This window comes from Ranitomeya imitator, chromosome 5 (assembly GCF_032444005.1).
Source record: "Ranitomeya imitator isolate aRanImi1 chromosome 5, aRanImi1.pri, whole genome shotgun sequence".
Lineage (NCBI taxonomy): Eukaryota > Metazoa > Chordata > Amphibia > Anura > Dendrobatidae > Ranitomeya > Ranitomeya imitator.
This window is the reverse complement of record NC_091286.1, coordinates 39,510,886-39,530,029: the sequence shown is the minus strand read 5'-3', so window position 1 is coordinate 39,530,029 and position 19,144 is coordinate 39,510,886. Positions and strand designations below refer to the sequence as shown.

The window sequence follows — 19,144 nt, the reverse complement described above, 5'->3', positions numbered from 1 at the left end:
TGGCTGATGATATTGCAGCATCGGCCATGGCTGGATTGTAATATTGGTGAAATATTACAAATTGCTCTGATTGGCTGTTTCACTTTCAACAGCCAATCAGAGCGATCGTAGCCACGGGGGGCAAAGCCACTCCCCCTGGACAGAAGTACCTCTCCCCCTGTTCCTCTAGGTCGGGTGAAATTGGAGTTAACGCTTTCACCCGGCCTGCAGGAGCGCGATCATTCTGTGACACAGCATATGCGTCACAGGTCGGATTGGCACCGACTTTCATGATGCCTATGCTGTCACAGGTTGGGAAGGGGTTAAACACTCACAAGCAGCCTTCATGTCCCAGGGGGCCGACTACGTCTTCTGAAGCATGCGCAGTGACGCTGGGTGTACTTGTACTGGCTGCGTCCACACACTGCGCAGGGAGCCGTCAGGAGCGGGTGCTCAGTGCAAGTAATTTCATTTTCACTGTGCAAACACATGCCAGAACTGGAAGACAAGCGGATATGCACCGGCTATCAAAGAGGCATGAAATTATGTATAGTTTGTAGTGTTTAGGTTGAAAATAGACACATGTCCATCGATTTATAAACTGAGTTAACGTTTTGATTCAGAGGGAAGGAAAAACCCCATGAGGCAGATGCTATCTACCTCATATTGGGAGGAAAATTCCTTCCCGAATCCACATATGCCAATCAGACTAGTTTTCTGGAGCAACATCCCATTACAAAACCTAGAGGCCATAACCTGTAATGTTTTCTATTAATCGAATCACATCCAGACGCTTCTTGTACTTATTTAGTGAATTGATTATGACATATCTCAGTTACATAATCTCACTGCGCTTACAGTAAATAATCCATAATCTGTGCTCTTATAGTAAATCTATATTCTCACTCCTCTTACAGAAAACAAGCCATAATCTCACTGCGCTTACAGTAAAGAATCCATAATCTCACTGCGCTTACAGTAAAGAATCCATAATCTCACTGCGCTTACGGTAAATAATCCATAGTATCGCTGCTCACGCAGAAAATAATCGCCTTCTGTGATGATTTGTTCCTCTAGGCGTAGAGGATGCCCCCTTGTCATTGTTGCAAGCCTTAGAATCTTTAGAAAGATCTCTGTCACCTCATATATTTGTACATTGCAATAAGATCATCCCTAAACCTTTATTTTTCAAAACTGGATCACCCCAAGTTTGATCACCAGTCTTGTTATTGCAGTCCACCCATTCCCTTAAAGAGAATCTGTCATTGGGTTTTTGCTGTATAATCTGAGAGCAGTATAACAGAGGACAAGAAAGCCTGATTCCAGGGATGTCACTTACTAGGCTGTTTGGTATAAACAATAAGAAAAAGATATTAAAGCAAACCTGTCAGCAGGATTTTGCTAAGTAAACTACAAGCATTGTCAGGTTGGCGCTGTTATACTGATTAAAATTATACCTAGGTTCAAGAAATCTGTCTTGTGGTTCTTGTGTAATCAGTGTTAGAAGTTTTCAATTAATGAGATGCCCGTGATACGGAACTGTAGGCAGAGTCTTATCTTCCTGCTCTAAGCCAGAGAAACCAAGGAGAGACTTGACCACAGGCCCCAAAACACAAACAGTCTGTCTCTATGATGAGGAACTTGTTTGTGCTTCAGGGCGGCCTGTCGGGTCTCTCCTTGGTTTCTCTGGCCTAGTTCACCAAGATAAGACTCTGCCTACAGTCCCACCCCGGAGCACAGGCATATTATTAACTGAAAACTTCTAACGCTGATTACACCAGAACCACAAGACAGATTTCTTCAACCCAGGTATCATTTTAATCAGTATAACAGCAACATGACGATGCCTGTAGTTTACTTAGCAAAATCCTGCTGACAGGTTCTCTTTAAGGAAAAATTGGAAACAAAGACTGTGATGTAGGAGAAGCCACCTCTTCCCTGCATGAAAGTATCAACATTTTGATTGTTTGATTTACTGCACTATATTATAGAATGCTGTTCTTTATGATCAGGATTAATCTGTGCAATAAATATCAACGATAGACTGGATTACTGGTTGTCATGGAGCATAAACATTTCACGTAACACAGAATTCGACAACTTCCACAAGCAAACACTAGGCATGAAACACAAAAATTTTTTTTTGCTTTAGTTATCCCAAAAAAAAAAGAACTTATTGCCTATCCTGTGGATGAAATGGTGATCACTGGTGGTTCCACCACAGCACTATATACCTAGCTACCCTGAATCCAAGGCTTCGCGAAGCCCCATGTTGATCACCATGGAATCGTGCATGCTTGCACTTTCCCATTCCTTGTCTATAGGGCTGTTGGCAATGGCCAAGCGCTGTACTTGGCTTAGGGGGTAGCTTGCCATTTGGGAATAACCCTGTAGTTAGAAATCAAGAATTTGGTCACCCTTTAAAAAATGTTGTGTTTGCCCCTACAGTGTAGAATAGAGCCCTGGTCAGACATCTACACATGTGCTGGGTTTATACAGAGCATGGAAAATAGTTGCTCTGATGTTTATCATGAGTGATGCAAACATTACTGTTTTGACTCGCACTAGTATACATTTCAGCAAGAGAATTACCGTGTTTTGCATACGTGTGCTGCGAGTGTCATGCAAGTGCATTTACCTTCCCAACATCGGCGCTCCTCATAGAAAATTACCTGTATACTGAAATAGTAGATGGATACACTTTACATAAATATGCCAAGGAGGATGCACGAAATACGCCAAGGAGGATGCACTAAATATGCCAAGGAGGGTGCACGAAATATGCCAAGGGGGGTGCACTAAATATGCCAAGGAGGGTGCACTAAATACGCCAAGGGGGGTGCACTAAATATGCCAAGGAGGGTGCACTAAATATGCCAAGGAGGGTGCACTAAATACGCCAAGGAGGATGCACGAAATACGCCAAGGAGGATGCACTATATATGCCAAGGAGGGTGCACGAAATATGCCAAGGGGGGTGCACAAAATATGCCAAGGAGGGTGCACGAAATATGCCAAGGAGGATGCACGAAATATGCCAAGGGGGGTGCACTAAATATGCCAAGGAGGGTGCACGAAATATGCCAAGGAGGGTGCACGAAATATGCCAAGGAGGGTGCACTAAATATGCCAAGGAGGGTGCACTAAATATGCCAAGGAGGATGCAGGAAATATGCCAAGGGGGTGCACTAAATATGCCAAGGAGGATGCACTAAATATGCCAAGGAGGATGCACTAAATATGCCAAGGAGGGTGCACTAAATACGCCAAGGAGGGTGCACTAAATACGCCAAGGAGGGTGCACTAAATACGCCAAGGAGGGTGCACTAAATACGCCAAGGAGGGTGCACTAAATACGCCAAGGAGGGTGCACTAAATACGCCAAGGAGGGTGCACTAAATACGCCAAGGAGGGTGCACTAAATACGCCAAGGAGGGTGCACTAAATACGCCAAGGAGGGTGCACTAAATACGCCAAGGAGGATGCACTAAATACGCCAAGGAGGGTGCACTAAATACGCCAAGGGGGGTGCACTAAATATGCCAAGGAGGGTGCACTAAATATGCCAAGGGGGGTGCACTAAATACGCCAAGGAGGGTGCACTAAATACGCCAAGGAGGATGCACTAAATATGCCAAGGAGGGTGCACTAAATATGCCAAGGGGGGTGCACTAAATATGCCAAGGAGGGTGCACTAAATATGCCAAGGGGGGTGCACTAAATATGCCAAGGAGGGTGCACTAAATACGCCAAGGAGGATGCACTAAATACGCCAAGGAGGGTGCACTAAATATGCCAAGGGGGGTGCACTAAATATGCCAAGGGGGTGCACTAAATATGCCAAGGAGGATGCACAAAATATGCCAAGGAGGATGCACTAAATATGCCAAGGAGGGTGCACTAAATATGCCAAGGAGGGTGCACTAAATATGCCAAGGAGGGTGCACTAAATATGCCAAGGGGGGTGCACTAAATATGCCAAGGGGGGTGCACTAAATATGCCAAGGAGGGTGCACTAAATACGCCAAGGGGGGTGCACTAAATATGCCAAGGAGGGTGCACTAAATACGCCAAGGAGGATGCACGAAATACGCCAAGGAGGATGCACTATATATGCCAAGGAGGGTGCACGAAATATGCCAAGGGGGGTGCACAAAATATGCCAAGGAGGGTGCACGAAATATGCCAAGGAGGATGCACGAAATATGCCAAGGGGGGTGCACTAAATATGCCAAGGAGGGTGCACTAAATATGCCAAGGAGGGTGCACGAAATATGCCAAGGAGGGTGCACGAAATATGCCAAGGAGGGTGCACTAAATATGCCAAGGAGGGTGCACTAAATATGCCAAGGAGGGTGCACTAAATATGCCAAGGAGGATGCAGGAAATATGCCAAGGGGGTGCACTAAATATGCCAAGGAGGATGCACTAAATATGCCAAGGAGGATGCACTAAATATGCCAAGGAGGATGCACGAAATATGCCAAGGAGGGTGCACTAAATATGCCAAGGAGGGTGCACTAAATATGCCAAGGAGGGTGCACTAAATATGCCAAGGAGAGTGCACTAAATATGCCAAGGAGGGTGCACTAAATATGCCAAGGAGGGTGCACTAAATATGCCAAGGAGGATGCACTAAATATGCCAAGGAGGATGCATTAAATATGCCAAGGGGGTGCACTAAATACACCAAGGAGGATGCACTAAATATGCCAAGGAGGGTGCACTAAATATGCCAAGGAGGGTGCACTAAATATGCCAAGGGGGGTGCACTAAATATGCCAAGGAGGGTGCACTAAATATGTCATGGAGGGTGCACTAAATATGCCAAGGAGGGTGCACTAAATATGCCAAGGAGGGTGCACTAAATATGCCAAGGGGGGTGCACTAAATATGCCAAGGGGGGTGCACTAAATATGCCAAGGAGGGTGCACTAAATATGCCAAGGGGGTGCACTAAATATGCCAAGGAGGGTGCACTAAATATGCCAAGGGGGTGCACTAAATATGCCAAGGAGGGTGCACTAAATATGCCAAGGAGGGTGCACTAAATATGCCAAGGGGGTGCACTAAATACACCAAGGAGGATGCACTAAATACGCCAAGGAGGGTGCACTAAATATGCCAAGGAGGGTGCACTAAATATGCCAAGGAGGGTGCACTAAATATGCCAAGGAGGGTGCACTAAATATGCCAAGGAGGATGCACTAAATATGCCAAGGAGGGTGCACTAAATATGCCAAGGAGGGTGCACTAAATATGCCAAGGAGGGTGCACTAAATATGCCAAGGAGGGTGCACTAAATATGTCATGGAGGGTGCACTAAATATGCCAAGGAGGGTGCACTAAATATGTCATGGAGGAAGCACTAAGAAACAAGCGCGGCTCTGAGTAATTCTTCAGGGAACAACACGTTATCCGTGATCACAAGGAGAAAGTTTCTACTTGTCAGATAATACATAGCATAGAATTACCCCATGCCCCGGAATAGCACGCGGGGCTGTGAGCTTGTAGCTACTTATGACACTGGTTGTTGCGACATGCAGGAATTTAGGAATGCGCCTGCGGGAGTGTATTGGGATTTTTCACACTTGTACCGGAGACGATGACATTGTGGATAATGAAAGACCGGTTGACTCTTCCGGGAATGTTAGAGGAATGGATTTTTGTTGAGAACCTCGCACCGTGACCAGCGCTGACTACTGAGACTTCCCATTTATTCTCACTTTGCAGAGACGTGCATATAGTTTTTTATTATAAGGCTCAAGATGAAGACATTTTATCGCTCCTTTGGGGTTTCAGTATCATTGTTCTTAGGTTAGGTATTGTTAATGATAACTAAGATGAGATGTTTTCGAATTCTCGGTACTCTGAAGATGAGAGTCGTGTTCCTCTGAAAACAGTCTAATGCCATTTTCTTACAGGGGATTCAAGCACTTTAAGAGGATTATCCTGCGCCGCTCAGTTCTGTGTCAAACGTGATATGTGCCAGTGTCCTGCCAATGGATTCTCTCATCTATAGTTATACTTTACCTTTTGGGGCTCCTAATTTCGCATTTCTTGAAAATGCAGAAAAGATCTAAATAGTTTTCTTTCTTGTTAAGCTTTAAGGAGCTTGAGTGTTATGGAGTATAGTTCTTAATGAGGATTTTGTGATTGGCTTTGTTGTCCTTGTGATTTAGGAGGAAGACTATTATTTTAATGAGGAGTATGTGATACCACAGTAAACTTTTCCAGGATCCAGAGTCTCATCGCTTGGAATAAATGAATAGGATTAAATGAGTCCAGGTGACATTGTAGTGAGACTTATAATCGTGTTTATAGGAAAATATCAGTTCAGTATTAAAAACATCTACTTAATAACATCCAAACTTTTTAATGATGGAAACGGGAAATAAGTGTAAGGTATTGCAAACCAATAGCCTACGTAAGTATTTTCAGAAGATTTTTCTGCATCAAAACCCGTGTGGCATGGTAAAAAAATATGTTTGAGTCCCCGTGGCTGCATGTCTCGCGGCTGGTCGACAGCCACTACCCATGCAGTAATAGCCTAACAGTCAGTCCATACATGCGTTGTGGCTGTCGAACAACCGTGAGACATGCAGCCGCGGGGACTCAAACATATTTTTCGAGCACGGCGAAGACACCGTATCCCGACACGTTCGCTTATCACTATTAAATACATATTTTGGCTAAAATAAATTTTGCATTATGATTTCATTTGAAATGTTTGACTGTTCTATACCTCCTCTATGTATCACAATATATAATACACTGCAGTAAGCTCGTTCTCGGGCCTACAAATATGTCTCTCTTGGATAACCTCAGCCTTAACAACCAGTTGAACTTTGATGTGGTCATAAGTGAGTAGTAGATCCGATCTGTAGAAGGTGTAGACTGGCAAACGGACTGTAAAATAAGATCTCAGCGCAGAGCTCTCATCTCCCAAGATGTTGGTGCCGAGAGCTCCATCTGCACATGTGCCACCTCCGGCAGCCATTTTTCTGGAGTCTACTACATAGTAAACCATGTAAGTGCAGGGACTAAGGGCTTTCACATAATGTCGGCAGAGCCCCCGCACCACCGAACACCCCCTCATCCCAGCCTGCAGCAACGCTTCACTCTTGCCTCCTCCAGCAGTGAGCCTGGGACCCTGCTCCACCGCGCCGGTAAGGTATATCCGCATTATAAGACGCAACCCCATTTCTGCCCCCAAATTTTGGGGAAAAAAGTGCATCTTATAATCCGAAAAATACGGTAAATCATTATTTATTATGTGTTTCTTATATAGCACCATCATATTCCACATCGGGGCTCACAATCTAAATTCCCTATCAGCATGTCTTTAGTATGTGGCAGGAAACCAACCCAAATATGGGACGAACATACAAACTCCTTGCAGATGTTGTCCTTGGTGGGATTTGAACCCAGGACTCCAGCGTTACAAAGCAACAGTGCTAACCACTGAGCCACTGTGTTGCCCAAAACTATAAGTGATCCATTCCCCACTGAAGTAAACATGCATGCTTTTTTGAGCAGATTATGTCTCTAAGAAAAATGGAAGATGGCTGGTAGGTCAAAAAGTCACACATTTTTCAGTCAATTTAAGGATTTTGTTGCCATTTTTACTGGCCATGAAGGGTCTATTGGCAATAAGAAGATCACAAAGTGTTTCCCTGAAAGAACTGCCAACGATCAACTGTGATGTGTGGATAAACCACGTAATAAGTGTTTCATTTCCTTATAGCACCACCACAGGTGAATTTAAGAATTACACCATAACTATTCAAATCAGTGGGATGTCTGTGCAGTGCAGAATGGGACATGACCTCCAGAGCGAGACTCTTACCATCTAACTAACAAGAAACCATGGTATCTCTGGAGAACTTGTGCAGGATGTGCCATTAATGAGGAGAAACTGCCATCTGCTGGCCAGCCGAAATTAAGAGGAACTAAAGTGTGCTGGACGATTTGCAGGGGAAGTGACCTCTGGTGCTGGACTACATCAGGTGACCCACAGGAAAGACTTTCCTGATATAAAAGCCCTGCGCTCCCAACCAAGAGGAGATTTGGCGCCAGGGAAGAGAGCAGGGCAGGCATTCTCCAGAGATACCACTGGGACCAATGCGGCAGGCCTCAGCGGGAAGTCTGCACCACCCAGGTGCCGGTCCGGATTCCCCAGAGGATATCCCCAAGTACCACATACTCTTGTCAGTGCCAGGCTCTGCGCCATGCGCTGGTGAAGCCTCTGAGACCCGACTACGCCGGTCAAGAGCTGAGGCCCAGTCCTCTCTGCCCTGAGCCTGAGAGACGTCCGCTGACGGTTAAGCCGAGAAAAGCCGTGCGGAGACTGCGACAGGGGAGGCACGCCTGCGATTGCGGAGGAGCAGCGCGAGTAAGCAGGGCCATCCCTTCCAGCTGTCACCTAGGGTACCGGGTCGGCTAGAACTATGATTACAGGTTGGGAGGCGGCCGGTTGGTGCGTGGGAGGCTCAATGAGCTTTAATAGACTACGTCAGGAAGAGACTTCTTGTGGCCTAGCGGGAAAACCCAGTGACCCCCTTTTGGGCCAGAGCTTCAGAGAGAACCTACATGGTGACTCCCATGACTGGACGCACCACGGTTGTGAAAAGGACATTAATGTGAAATAGTAAAAGACTTTCTTGATTATTCTAAACTTATTGTTATTCCTTTTACTGCTGATTTGCATAATTACTAACACTAATTGTTTAAAGTTACTGTTGTATATAAGCAGCATTATGTCAACCCCTGACTGCTTCCGCCTCGTGATCTCTGTTCGTTGTATCCAGACACCTGCACAGAGATGAGAATCCTAAACACAAGACCCCTCATTTTAATTAATAATTCCTAAATCAGATACTATATGCAAATGAGTTTTCGCAATGACCACAGTACCCCATGTATCAGTCCGGGTCATACAGTAAATTATTTTGCCCCATATGTACCTCATCGTTTTTAGTGTCTGACCTAAAAAACATAAAAGATAACCCAGTGGGGCTACCTAATAACCCCCCCAAAAAAATCTGCATTGTGAATTATTTCCAGCGCCAGTGATTTAAGATTACACAAGAGTTAAAGAACATTAGATTTCTGGGGGAAACTTAATAATCCGATAATCTGCATCCACTTGATCATCAAATAAACCAAACTCAGAATAAAACTTTATTTTTTTTTTATTTTCATTCCAGATAAACAACATAATCCTCCAAATAATCCCTGCTAGACGATTAAGCAAATCTAATGATGGCAGATTCCTGGTGCGTTGCAATAGTTTGGAGAATCAGAATGAGAAAATCTGATCCAATGCTAAAATATAGAATATTGTCATGTATTAGATGCTCGGATCGAAACTGCATTCCCTTATGAAAAGCAAATCGCTAAAAATAAGAGGTTTAATCCAGATTGTGTCCTCCTGTCACCTGCAGGGTATAAATACGGGCAAGATTCAGGAATGCAGAGTAGAGGGGTCCCATAGCAATAGCCAACATGTGGAGGACCCCATAGTCTGCGTGCTCAGATGTGCCCTTCTTTATTTTTGATTTGGGCTTGAAATGTCACGAGATGATTAGCGACAGATGGCCAACTTTGAAAAAGAAAACCTTTTGGGTGAGGCCGGAGTCACACTACAGCGAGATACGTCCGAGTCTCGCAGGTTAAAAACAAGCTCTCGCATCGGCACTCCGGAGCGGAGCGTGCGGTTCCGTGTTTTGTTGTGCGGCCGCATGCTCCGCTCTGGAGTGCCGGTGCCAGAGCTTGGTTTTAACCAGCGAGACTCGGCCGTATCTCGCTGTGTGTGATCCCGGCCTTACTCTCTCAGACATTGTGAGTAATGCAAAAATTCTTTTTCATAGTTGAGCTATTCACCTGGGGATCTCTCAGATGAAGGCCACGTTCACACGGTCAGTATTTGGTCAATATTGTACCTCAGTATTTGTAAGCCAAAATCAGGAGTGGAACCATCAGAGGAAAAGTATAATAGAAACATTTGCACCCCTTCTGCATTTTTCCTCCACTCCTGATTTTGGCTTACAATTACTGAGGTAAAATACTGACCAAATACTGAATGTGTGAACATGGCCTAAAAGGAAGAGTAAAGGTACCTTCACACATAACGATTTCGTTAACGATATCGTTGCAACGTCACGCTTTTTGTGACGTAGCGATGATCTCGCTAACGATCTCGTTATGTGTGACAGCGACCAACGATCAGGCCCCTGCTGGGAGATCATTGGTCGCTGGGAAATGATCAGGACCTTTTTTTGGTCGCTGATCACCCGCTGTCATCGCTGGATCGGCGTGTGTGACGCCGATCCAGCGATGTGTTCACTGGTAACCAGGGTAAATATCGGGTTACTAAGCGCAGGGCCGCGCTTAGTAACCCGATATTTACCCTGGTTACCATTGTAAAAGTAAAAAAAAAAACAGTACATACTCACATTTCGATGTCTGTCACGTCCCCCGCCGTCAGCTTCCCTGCACTGACTGTCATCGCCGGCCATAAAGCAGAGCACAACGGTGACATCACAGCTGTGCTCTGCTTTACGGCCGGCGCTGACACAGTCAGTGCAGAAAGCTGACGGCGGGGGACGTGACAGACATCGGAATGTGAGTATGTACTGTTATTTTTTTAACTTTTACAATGGTACCAGGGTAAATATTGGGTTACTAAGTACGGCCCTGCGCTTAGTAACCCGATGTTTACCCTGGTTACCCGGTGACTTCGGCATCGTTGAAGACAGTTTCAACGATGCCGAAGTCTTTCCCCGGATCTTGGTCGCTGGAGAGAGCTGTCTGTGTGACAGCTCCCTAGCGACCACACAACAACTTACCAACGATCACGGCCAGGTCGTATCGCTGGTCGTGATCGTTGGTAAGTCGTTTAATGTAACGGTACCTTAAGAAGGACTAATCTGAGTTTACATGCTCTGGATGGTTTCCCCCAGTGAAGCATTGTTAGCATGGAGAAATATAGGGGGGAATTCATCAGGAGTGTCGCAAGATGTTTGGCACATAAGACTTCAATCCAGAATGGGTTTTTCACTTTTTATTGCACCCATTACTGGAGTGAATTCGTATTTCATAAATCTGCCTAATCGGGGTGGTCCAGTACCTAAAATGTGTTTTCTAAATATCTATCCTAACCACTTTTGAAATTTACTTTATTACAAAGTGCCCTACACCTCTTCTTACCAAGCTAATCTCTAAATTTTATTTTTTTTTACTATACTTCGTGTGACGTTTTGTTTGAGAGAAGTTTCAAACGTGACATCACAGGAAGCTGGAGCTGCACTCACGCCTCAAAGCGTCGATCGCCTCTCCTGGAACATGAGGTCGCTAGGGGGCTGCGCTTCAGTTATTTACTAGTTTTGTGCATTGCAGCCCTCTCTGGAGACATTCTGGATCCTGGGTGATTGACGCTGTGGGAGATGTGAGTGCAGCTCCAGCTTTGGACAAAAATTGGGTGCAACATTTTTTTTTTTTACAAGAAAAGGCTAATGTAAAATCATTGATAAAGCCCTACAGCCTGATCAGTGATTTTTTGTAGAATGCAAAAAAAAATAGACCTATTTTCATCAGTGTTTTAGATCTGCTTTCTAGACATTTTTTTGGATATGGACACGTAAACACTCCCGTAGTCTATAACGAGTAGATGTTCTATCCTTGAAAAACGTGTACATGAAAAAATAATTTTAATCCCAATTCTACAAATTTACTGTCAGACTTAGATTTGACAGCCTTATAAAGGACATTTCGCCAAATTTTTCATTTTAAATTGGACAAATGAAGTAACGACAGCTGCAGAGCATAATAAAACGTTTTGTATTTTTTTAAATTTCTCTGTTGCGGAGATACAGGTCCTTCTCAAAAAATTAGCATATAGTGTTAAATTTCATTATTTACCATAATGTAATGATTACAATTAAACTTTCATATATTATAGATTCATTATTCATTATCCACCAACTGAAATTTGTCAGGTCTTTTATTGTTTTAATACTGATGATTTTGGCATACAACTCCTGATAACCCAAAAAACTGTCTCAATAAATTAGCATATTTCACCCATCCAATCAAATAAAAGTGTTTTTTAATAACAAACAAAAATAATATCTCCATAAATAAAAGTAATCTAATAGCAATGCAATCTCATTTATTTTTCTCACTAAACAATTTTAAGATTAGCGGTGACCATAAATATTCGATGCCAGGTCTTCTGCTGTGCCTCATTTATCAGGGGCACCCCCTAAGGCTGGCCGCCATGTGTTTAATATTCCTCTCCTCGTTTTAGGAGACAGAGTGCACATGCCAATACGTTTTACTGCGAGCTCTCCCACACGCCTTCAATATGGTGAAACATCGTCTTAATTAATATGTCTTTAAGCAATTTGTCTTATGTGCATTCATTTTAATTAGTCCAATTTTCCCCAAGTTCTGCAGAACGGCTTCAGAATGAAAACTTTCGTCTGGAAGTATGTGTAACTAAGAATGACTCGTCATTGTTAGCTAATAAATGAATGGAATAATGTTAGATAAAATGGATTATACAAATATTAGAGCCGCCACCAAGTAAATGACGCAAAAATATCATCCGTTACTAAGCAAATATTAGTACCTTGCAGCAATGTTATATTTTTGCAGGAGGGGGGAGGCTACAGTAACTAGTAATATATTCAGGGGACACAGTAGCTAGTTATATACTTAGCTGGCACAGTAACTAGGTATGTATTTGGATGCAGTACAGTGGCTAGTTTGATATTTAAGGAGCACAGTGGATAATTTTAATTTTGTCGGCGTATTGTCAGAACTTTACATTCAGAGAGTATCAGCCAATACAAGGGTTAAAAAAAAATGCCAAGGCATTGGATATACCATGGAACACTGAAGAAGATAAGACTAGGATTTTCCTGCTAATTTCTAAGTTGCATTTTACAGCAAAAGCCATGGTCTAAAAGCAGCTTACAACACAGCAAAGGGATCTCATTGTTGAAAGTTATCAATCAGGAGAAAGGTACAAAAATTTTTTTCAAGATATTAGATATACCATGGAATACTGTGAAGACGTCCTCAATGAGTGGCTTAAATTGAACACAACAGTGACATTACCTAGAAATGGACTTCCTACAGAAATAGATGAAAAGGCAAGGAGAAAATTGGTCCGAGATGCTGTCAAGAGGTCTACAGCAACATTGAAGGAGCTGCATCTATTTGTGGCAAATACTGATTGCGTACTACATGTAACAACACTCTCCCACATTCTTCATATGTCTGGTCTGTGGTGTAGGCTGCAGAGACGGAAGCCGATTCTAACAAAGAAAAACATTCAAGTCTGGTTTTGTTTTGACAAAACCTACATCGGGTCTGTTAAAAGCATGTGGCAAAAAGTGTTATGGTTTAATGAGAGCAAAATTGAACTTTTTGGCCATAATTCCAAAAGTTATGTTTGGCACAAAGCCAACACTGCCTATCAACAAAAAACACCATACCCACAGTGAAGCATGGTGAAGGTAGCATTATGCTTTTGGCTGTTTTTTGGCAGCTAGAACTACTGAGCCACCATTCTTTGAACTGTGAGGACTTCATAGCATTCGCCAGAAGACTCGCTACACTCATCAGGAGGGCGTTAAACTAGAAGAAGAGGGGACGGGAAGAAAAACATTAGACTCGAACAAAGACGACCCAGGAAAACATACTCAGAAGGGAGGTAAGAACATTTCTAAAACAATCCACAGTGAGGAGATTGGAACAAAACAAAATCCTCTAAACTGCATGCTCGCAAACGCCAGAAGCCTGACAAACAAGATGGAAGAACTAGAAGCAGAAATATCTACAGGTAACTTTGACATAGTGGGAATAACCGAGACATGGTTAGATGAAAGCTATGACTGTATGACTGAGCAGTTAACTTACAGGGTTACAGTCTGTTTAGAAAGGATCGTAAAAATCGGAGAGGAGGAGGGGTTTGTCTCTATGTAAAGTCTTGTCTAAAGTCCACTTTAAGGGAGGATATTAGCGAAGGGAATGAGGATGTCGAGTCCATATGGGTTGAAATTCATGGAGGGAAAAATGGTAACAAAATTCTCATTGGGGTCTGTTACAAACCCCCAAATATAACAGAAAGCATGGAAAGTCTACTTCTAAAGCAGATAGATGAAGCTGCAACCCATAATGAGGTCCTGGTTATGGGGGACTTTAACTACCCGGATATTAACTGGGAAACAGAAACCTGTGAAACCCATAAAGGCAACAGGTTTCTGCTAATAACCAAGAAAAATTATCTTTCACAATTGGTGCAGAATCCAACCAGAGGAGCAGCACTTTTAGACCTAATACTATCTAATAGACCTGACAGAATAACAAATCTGCAGGTGGTCGGGCATTTAGGAAATAGCGACCACAATATTGTGCAGTTTCACCTGTCTTTCACTAGGGGGACTTGTCAGGGAGTCACAAAAACATTGAACTTTAGGAAGGCAAAGTTTGAACAGCTTAGAGATGCCCTTAATCTGGTAGACTGGGACAATATCCTCAGAAATGAGAATACAGATAATAAATGGGAAATGTTTAAGAACATCCTAAATAGGCAGTGTAAGCGGTTTATACCTTGTGGGAATAAAAGGACTAGAAATAGGAAAAACCCAATGTGGCTAAACAAAGAAGTAAGACAGGCAATTAACAGTAAAAAGAAAGCATTTGCACTACTAAAGCAGGATGGCACCATTGAAGCTCTAAAAAACTATAGGGAGAAAAATACTTTATCTAAAAAACTAATTAAAGCTGCCAAAAAGGAAACAGAGAAGCACATTGCTAAGGAGAGTAAAACTAATCCCAAACTGTTCTTCAACTATATCAATAGTAAAAGAATAAAAACTGAAAATGTAGGCCCCTTAAAAAATAGTGAGGAAAGAATGGTTGTAGATGACGAGGAAAAAGCTAACATATTAAACACCTTCTTCTCCACGGTATTCACGGTGGAAAATGAAATGCTAGGTGAAATCCCAAGAAACAATGAAAACCCTATATTAAGGGTCACCAATCTAACCCAAGAAGAGGTGCGAAACCGGCTAAATAAGATTAAAATAGATAAATCTCCGGGTCCGGATGGCATACACCCACGAGTACTAAGGGAACTAAGTAATGTAATAGATAAACCATTATTTCTTATTTTTAGGGACTCTATAGCGACAGGGTCTGTTCCGCAGGATTGGCGCATAGCAAATGTGGTGCCAATATTCAAAAAGGGCTCTAAAAGTGAACCTGGAAATTATAGGCCAGTAAGTCTAACCTCTATTGTTGGTAAAATATTTGAAGGGTTTCTGAGGGATGTTATTCTGGATTATCTCAATGAGAATAACTGTTTAACTCCATATCAGCATGGGTTTATGAGAAATCGCTCCTGTCAAACCAATCTAATCAGTTTTTATGAAGAGGTAAGCTATAGGCTGGACCACGGTGAGTCATTGGACGTGGTATATCTCGATTTTTCCAAAGCGTTTGATACCGTGCCGCACAAGAGGTTGGTACACAAAATGAGAATGCTTGGTCTGGGGGAAAATGTGTGTAAATGGGTTAGTAACTGGCTTAGTGATAGAAAGCAGAGGGTGGTTATAAATGGTATAGTCTCTAACTGGGTCGCTGTGACCAGTGGGGTACCGCAGGGGTCAGTATTGGGACCTGTTCTCTTCAACATATTCATTAATGATCTGGTAGAAGGTTTACACAGTAAAATATCGATATTTGCAGATGATACAAAACTATGTAAAGCAGTTAATACAAGAGAAGATAGTATTCTGCTACAGATGGATCTGGATAAGTTGGAAACTTGGGCTGAAAGGTGGCAGATGAGGTTTAACAATGATAAATGTAAGGTTATACACATGGGAAGAGGGAATCAATATCACCATTACACACTGAACGGGAAACCACTGGGTAAATCTGACAGGGAGAAGGACTTGGGGATCCTAGTTAATGATAAACTTACCTGGAGCAGCCAGTGCCAGGCAGCAGCTGCCAAGGCAAACAGGATCATGGGGTGCATTAAAAGAGGTCTGGATACACATGATGAGAGCATTATACTGCCTCTGTACAAATCCCTAGTTAGACCGCACATGGAGTACTGTGTCCAGTTTTGGGCACCGGTGCTCAGGAAGGATATAATGGAACTAGAGAGAGTACAAAGGAGGGCAACAAAATTAATAAAGGGGATGGGAGAACTACAATACCCAGATAGATTAGCGAAATTAGGATTATTTAGTCTAGAAAAAAGACGACTGAGGGGCGATCTAATAACCACGTATAAGTATATAAGGGGACAATACAAATATCTCGCTGAGGATCTGTTTATACCAAGGAAGGTGACGGGCACAAGGGGGCATTCTTTGCGTCTGGAGGAGAGAAGGTTTTTCCACCAACATAGAAGAGGATTCTTTACTGTTAGGGCAGTGAGAATCTGGAATTGCTTGCCTGAGGAGGTGGTGATGGCGAACTCAGTCGAGGGGTTCAAGAGAGGCCTGGATGTCTTCCTGGAGCAGAACAATATTGTATCATACAATTATTAGGTTCTGTAGAAGGACGTAGATCTGGGGATTTATTATGATGGAATATAGGCTGAACTGGATGGACAAATGTCTTTTTTCGGCCTTACTAACTATGTTACTATGTTACTATGTTACTGTTGTAAACATGGACCAATGAGTGACCTGCACTGTATCAGGGTAAGTGCTGTGAGGTGATTATCACTTGGTTTGTTATTTTTAACATACCAAATCACCAGGAATTTTTTTATTTTGCCCAGATAACACCTTTAAGCATACATTTTAGTGGACATAATGAGTAATTTATTCAGGGGGAACAATGTGGTGAAATTTCTATTTAGTGGAACATTATGGGGCAGATTTGTTATTCTAGTAACACATTGAGGAACATTTGAGTATTCGGGGGCACAATGTGGAAATATTTATATTTAGAGGTAATAAATCAAACATTTTTCATTTTGGGGACATATATAGTATATGTCGCACTGGTTTGTTCAAGGGCACAATGTGTGCATCTGTGATAATAGGAATGAGCCAAAGTTATTTGAGCTATGAACTCTGCAGAGACAAGACGTGGCAGGGAGAAGTAATTATGAATGCCTGGAACAGATAGAGAATAAAATAAAACAGTATGAAACCTGATTAGGCATTACCTGTAAGTGTAAGCAAACAGTTTCCTCTCTTAGTATATAAAGCATTGCTACTTATTACATACAGTATCCTACCCTAACACTATATAGAGTGTCATCCCTTAATTTTGTATGCAGTTGTACCTTATTATTCTATACAGTGTCTCCCCATATTATGTATAGTGCCATTCCTTATTTAATAGGTCTTCAACCTTTCTGACTTTGAGAGTCATAATCAGCTGTGAGAGAGAGTCGCGGACCACATTCAGCATCTACCCTACTCACAGTGGTGACATCCAGAGCCCACTATTACCGGTATAATGGCAGCCTAAGCTTTTCCACTGAAATCACACCAAGGCAGTATGCCAAGCTCCAGGGTTTCCTATCTTACTCCCATTCAGATTGGCTCTTCTGTGCAGGGGCGCTACAAAAGTCACTATCGAGAGATCTACTCTTAATAGTTGTTTGCTACACCTGGTAATAAATCAACCAAGCCGGTAGACAGTCGCGAGCCACATGTGGCTCTCGAGCTACAGATGGGGAACCATGCCTTATTACATAGTGTCCTCCCTTATTATTACATATAGCAACTGACACTTCTGTGTGCATTTATTTAGGGAATCTGGGATGTGGTATATCTTTGTTTTACAGCGATTCATTAAAGAATACATACCGGTAACTCCTGGGAACTGGAAGGTGCTTGGATAATATTCTGGCCCCTCAAAGTCCAAAGTCAAGTATTGAAGAGAATCCGGCACTCAAAAGTAGGTGTGGGGAAGAAATTGCTTTTAATTCAGTGGTCCACTAACGGTGTATATACAATAGGTAACATTTCGGTCATTACAGACCTTTATCAAACCAAGACTAATAGTGGATCGCCACAGGACCTGGATGCAAAGGAGAAGCTGCTCTGACATGAATGCGACCACCATTGCTTGTCAGGAGAACGCTGTCCTGTCATGCGACGGTGGTTTTATAAAGGTCTATAATGACCGAAACGTTGCCTATTGTATATACACCATTAGTGGAAAACTGAAATAAAAGCTATTTCTTCCCCATAACTACTTGTGAGTGCCAAATTCTCTATAATACTTCATTTTGCAGCATAATCAATCTGGTCCTATATACTGTCAAGTACTGTTGGGCTGTAGACAATGGGCATTGGGTATCTTAAAAAACTGTAAATGTGACACTAAAGAATCTCTGAGATGTCCCCTCCAAAAGTTTTTTACATGCCAAGTTACCATAAATGTATGGTCTCATACCTAACATGGTGGTTTAGTGTAGAAAATAAAGCTATGGAAGCACAGAGTAATAATTACATTGCTTTCATGGCTTTTGGATGCACATACAACCACCATCATATATTACTTTGCACACATGACTTGTCTCGCCCACTATGACCTTCTATCCCTTTGCCCAATTTAATTATTTGGGTACCACCAACAGCTAGTAATGATATGACATCGCTGGTACCATCAGTGTTCCCAGCTGAGAAGCCACATTCACCGGGAGCCGAGAGGCACATGTGGATCCTCCGCCACTGGTTGGGATGCACCAGTCTCAGGTATTATCAGCTGCTCCCCGGTCACGACATAGTTAAAGAGAAAATAATTACCATAATCCTAGAGTTGTGAAAATCCTTAGAAGATGCTGCAAGGCTCACGTCGTATTGACTTTCTGCTTCTGATACTCAGATCCAAGGGCATTTTAGATCACAAACCCTTTCTTCTCCATACGAGCTCTGAAAAGAAAGTCACAGTCATGGCCTTTGAAAGTAATGGAGCTTCGGATTAATTTCTTCCTTTTTGCTATGTCACATGCGTTTATCCTTTTTCACAGACTTAAAAAGAATCACAATCTTGTTGCTTTAAGCTTTATATGTAAGCAAATATATTAGTGATCTAATATGTTCCATCAGATTTTGTAACCGGAATTTCTGATTTAACCGTGGCGCAACTTAAGTTTAGAAAGACTCGCTTCT

General features: G+C 42.6%; 1 long non-coding RNA gene across 1 annotated transcript in view; it reads right to left on the bottom strand.

Moving 5' to 3' along the window:
- LOC138680519 (uncharacterized) overlaps positions 1–18,895 on the bottom strand; it is a 61,576-nt gene extending 42,681 nt beyond the window's left edge. The window contains exon 1 of the long non-coding RNA XR_011321631.1: positions 18,779–18,895. This is a non-coding gene — a long non-coding RNA (uncharacterized lncRNA). The remainder of the gene's footprint in view (positions 1–18,778) is intronic.
- Between the last annotated feature and the right edge of the window lie 249 nt (positions 18,896–19,144).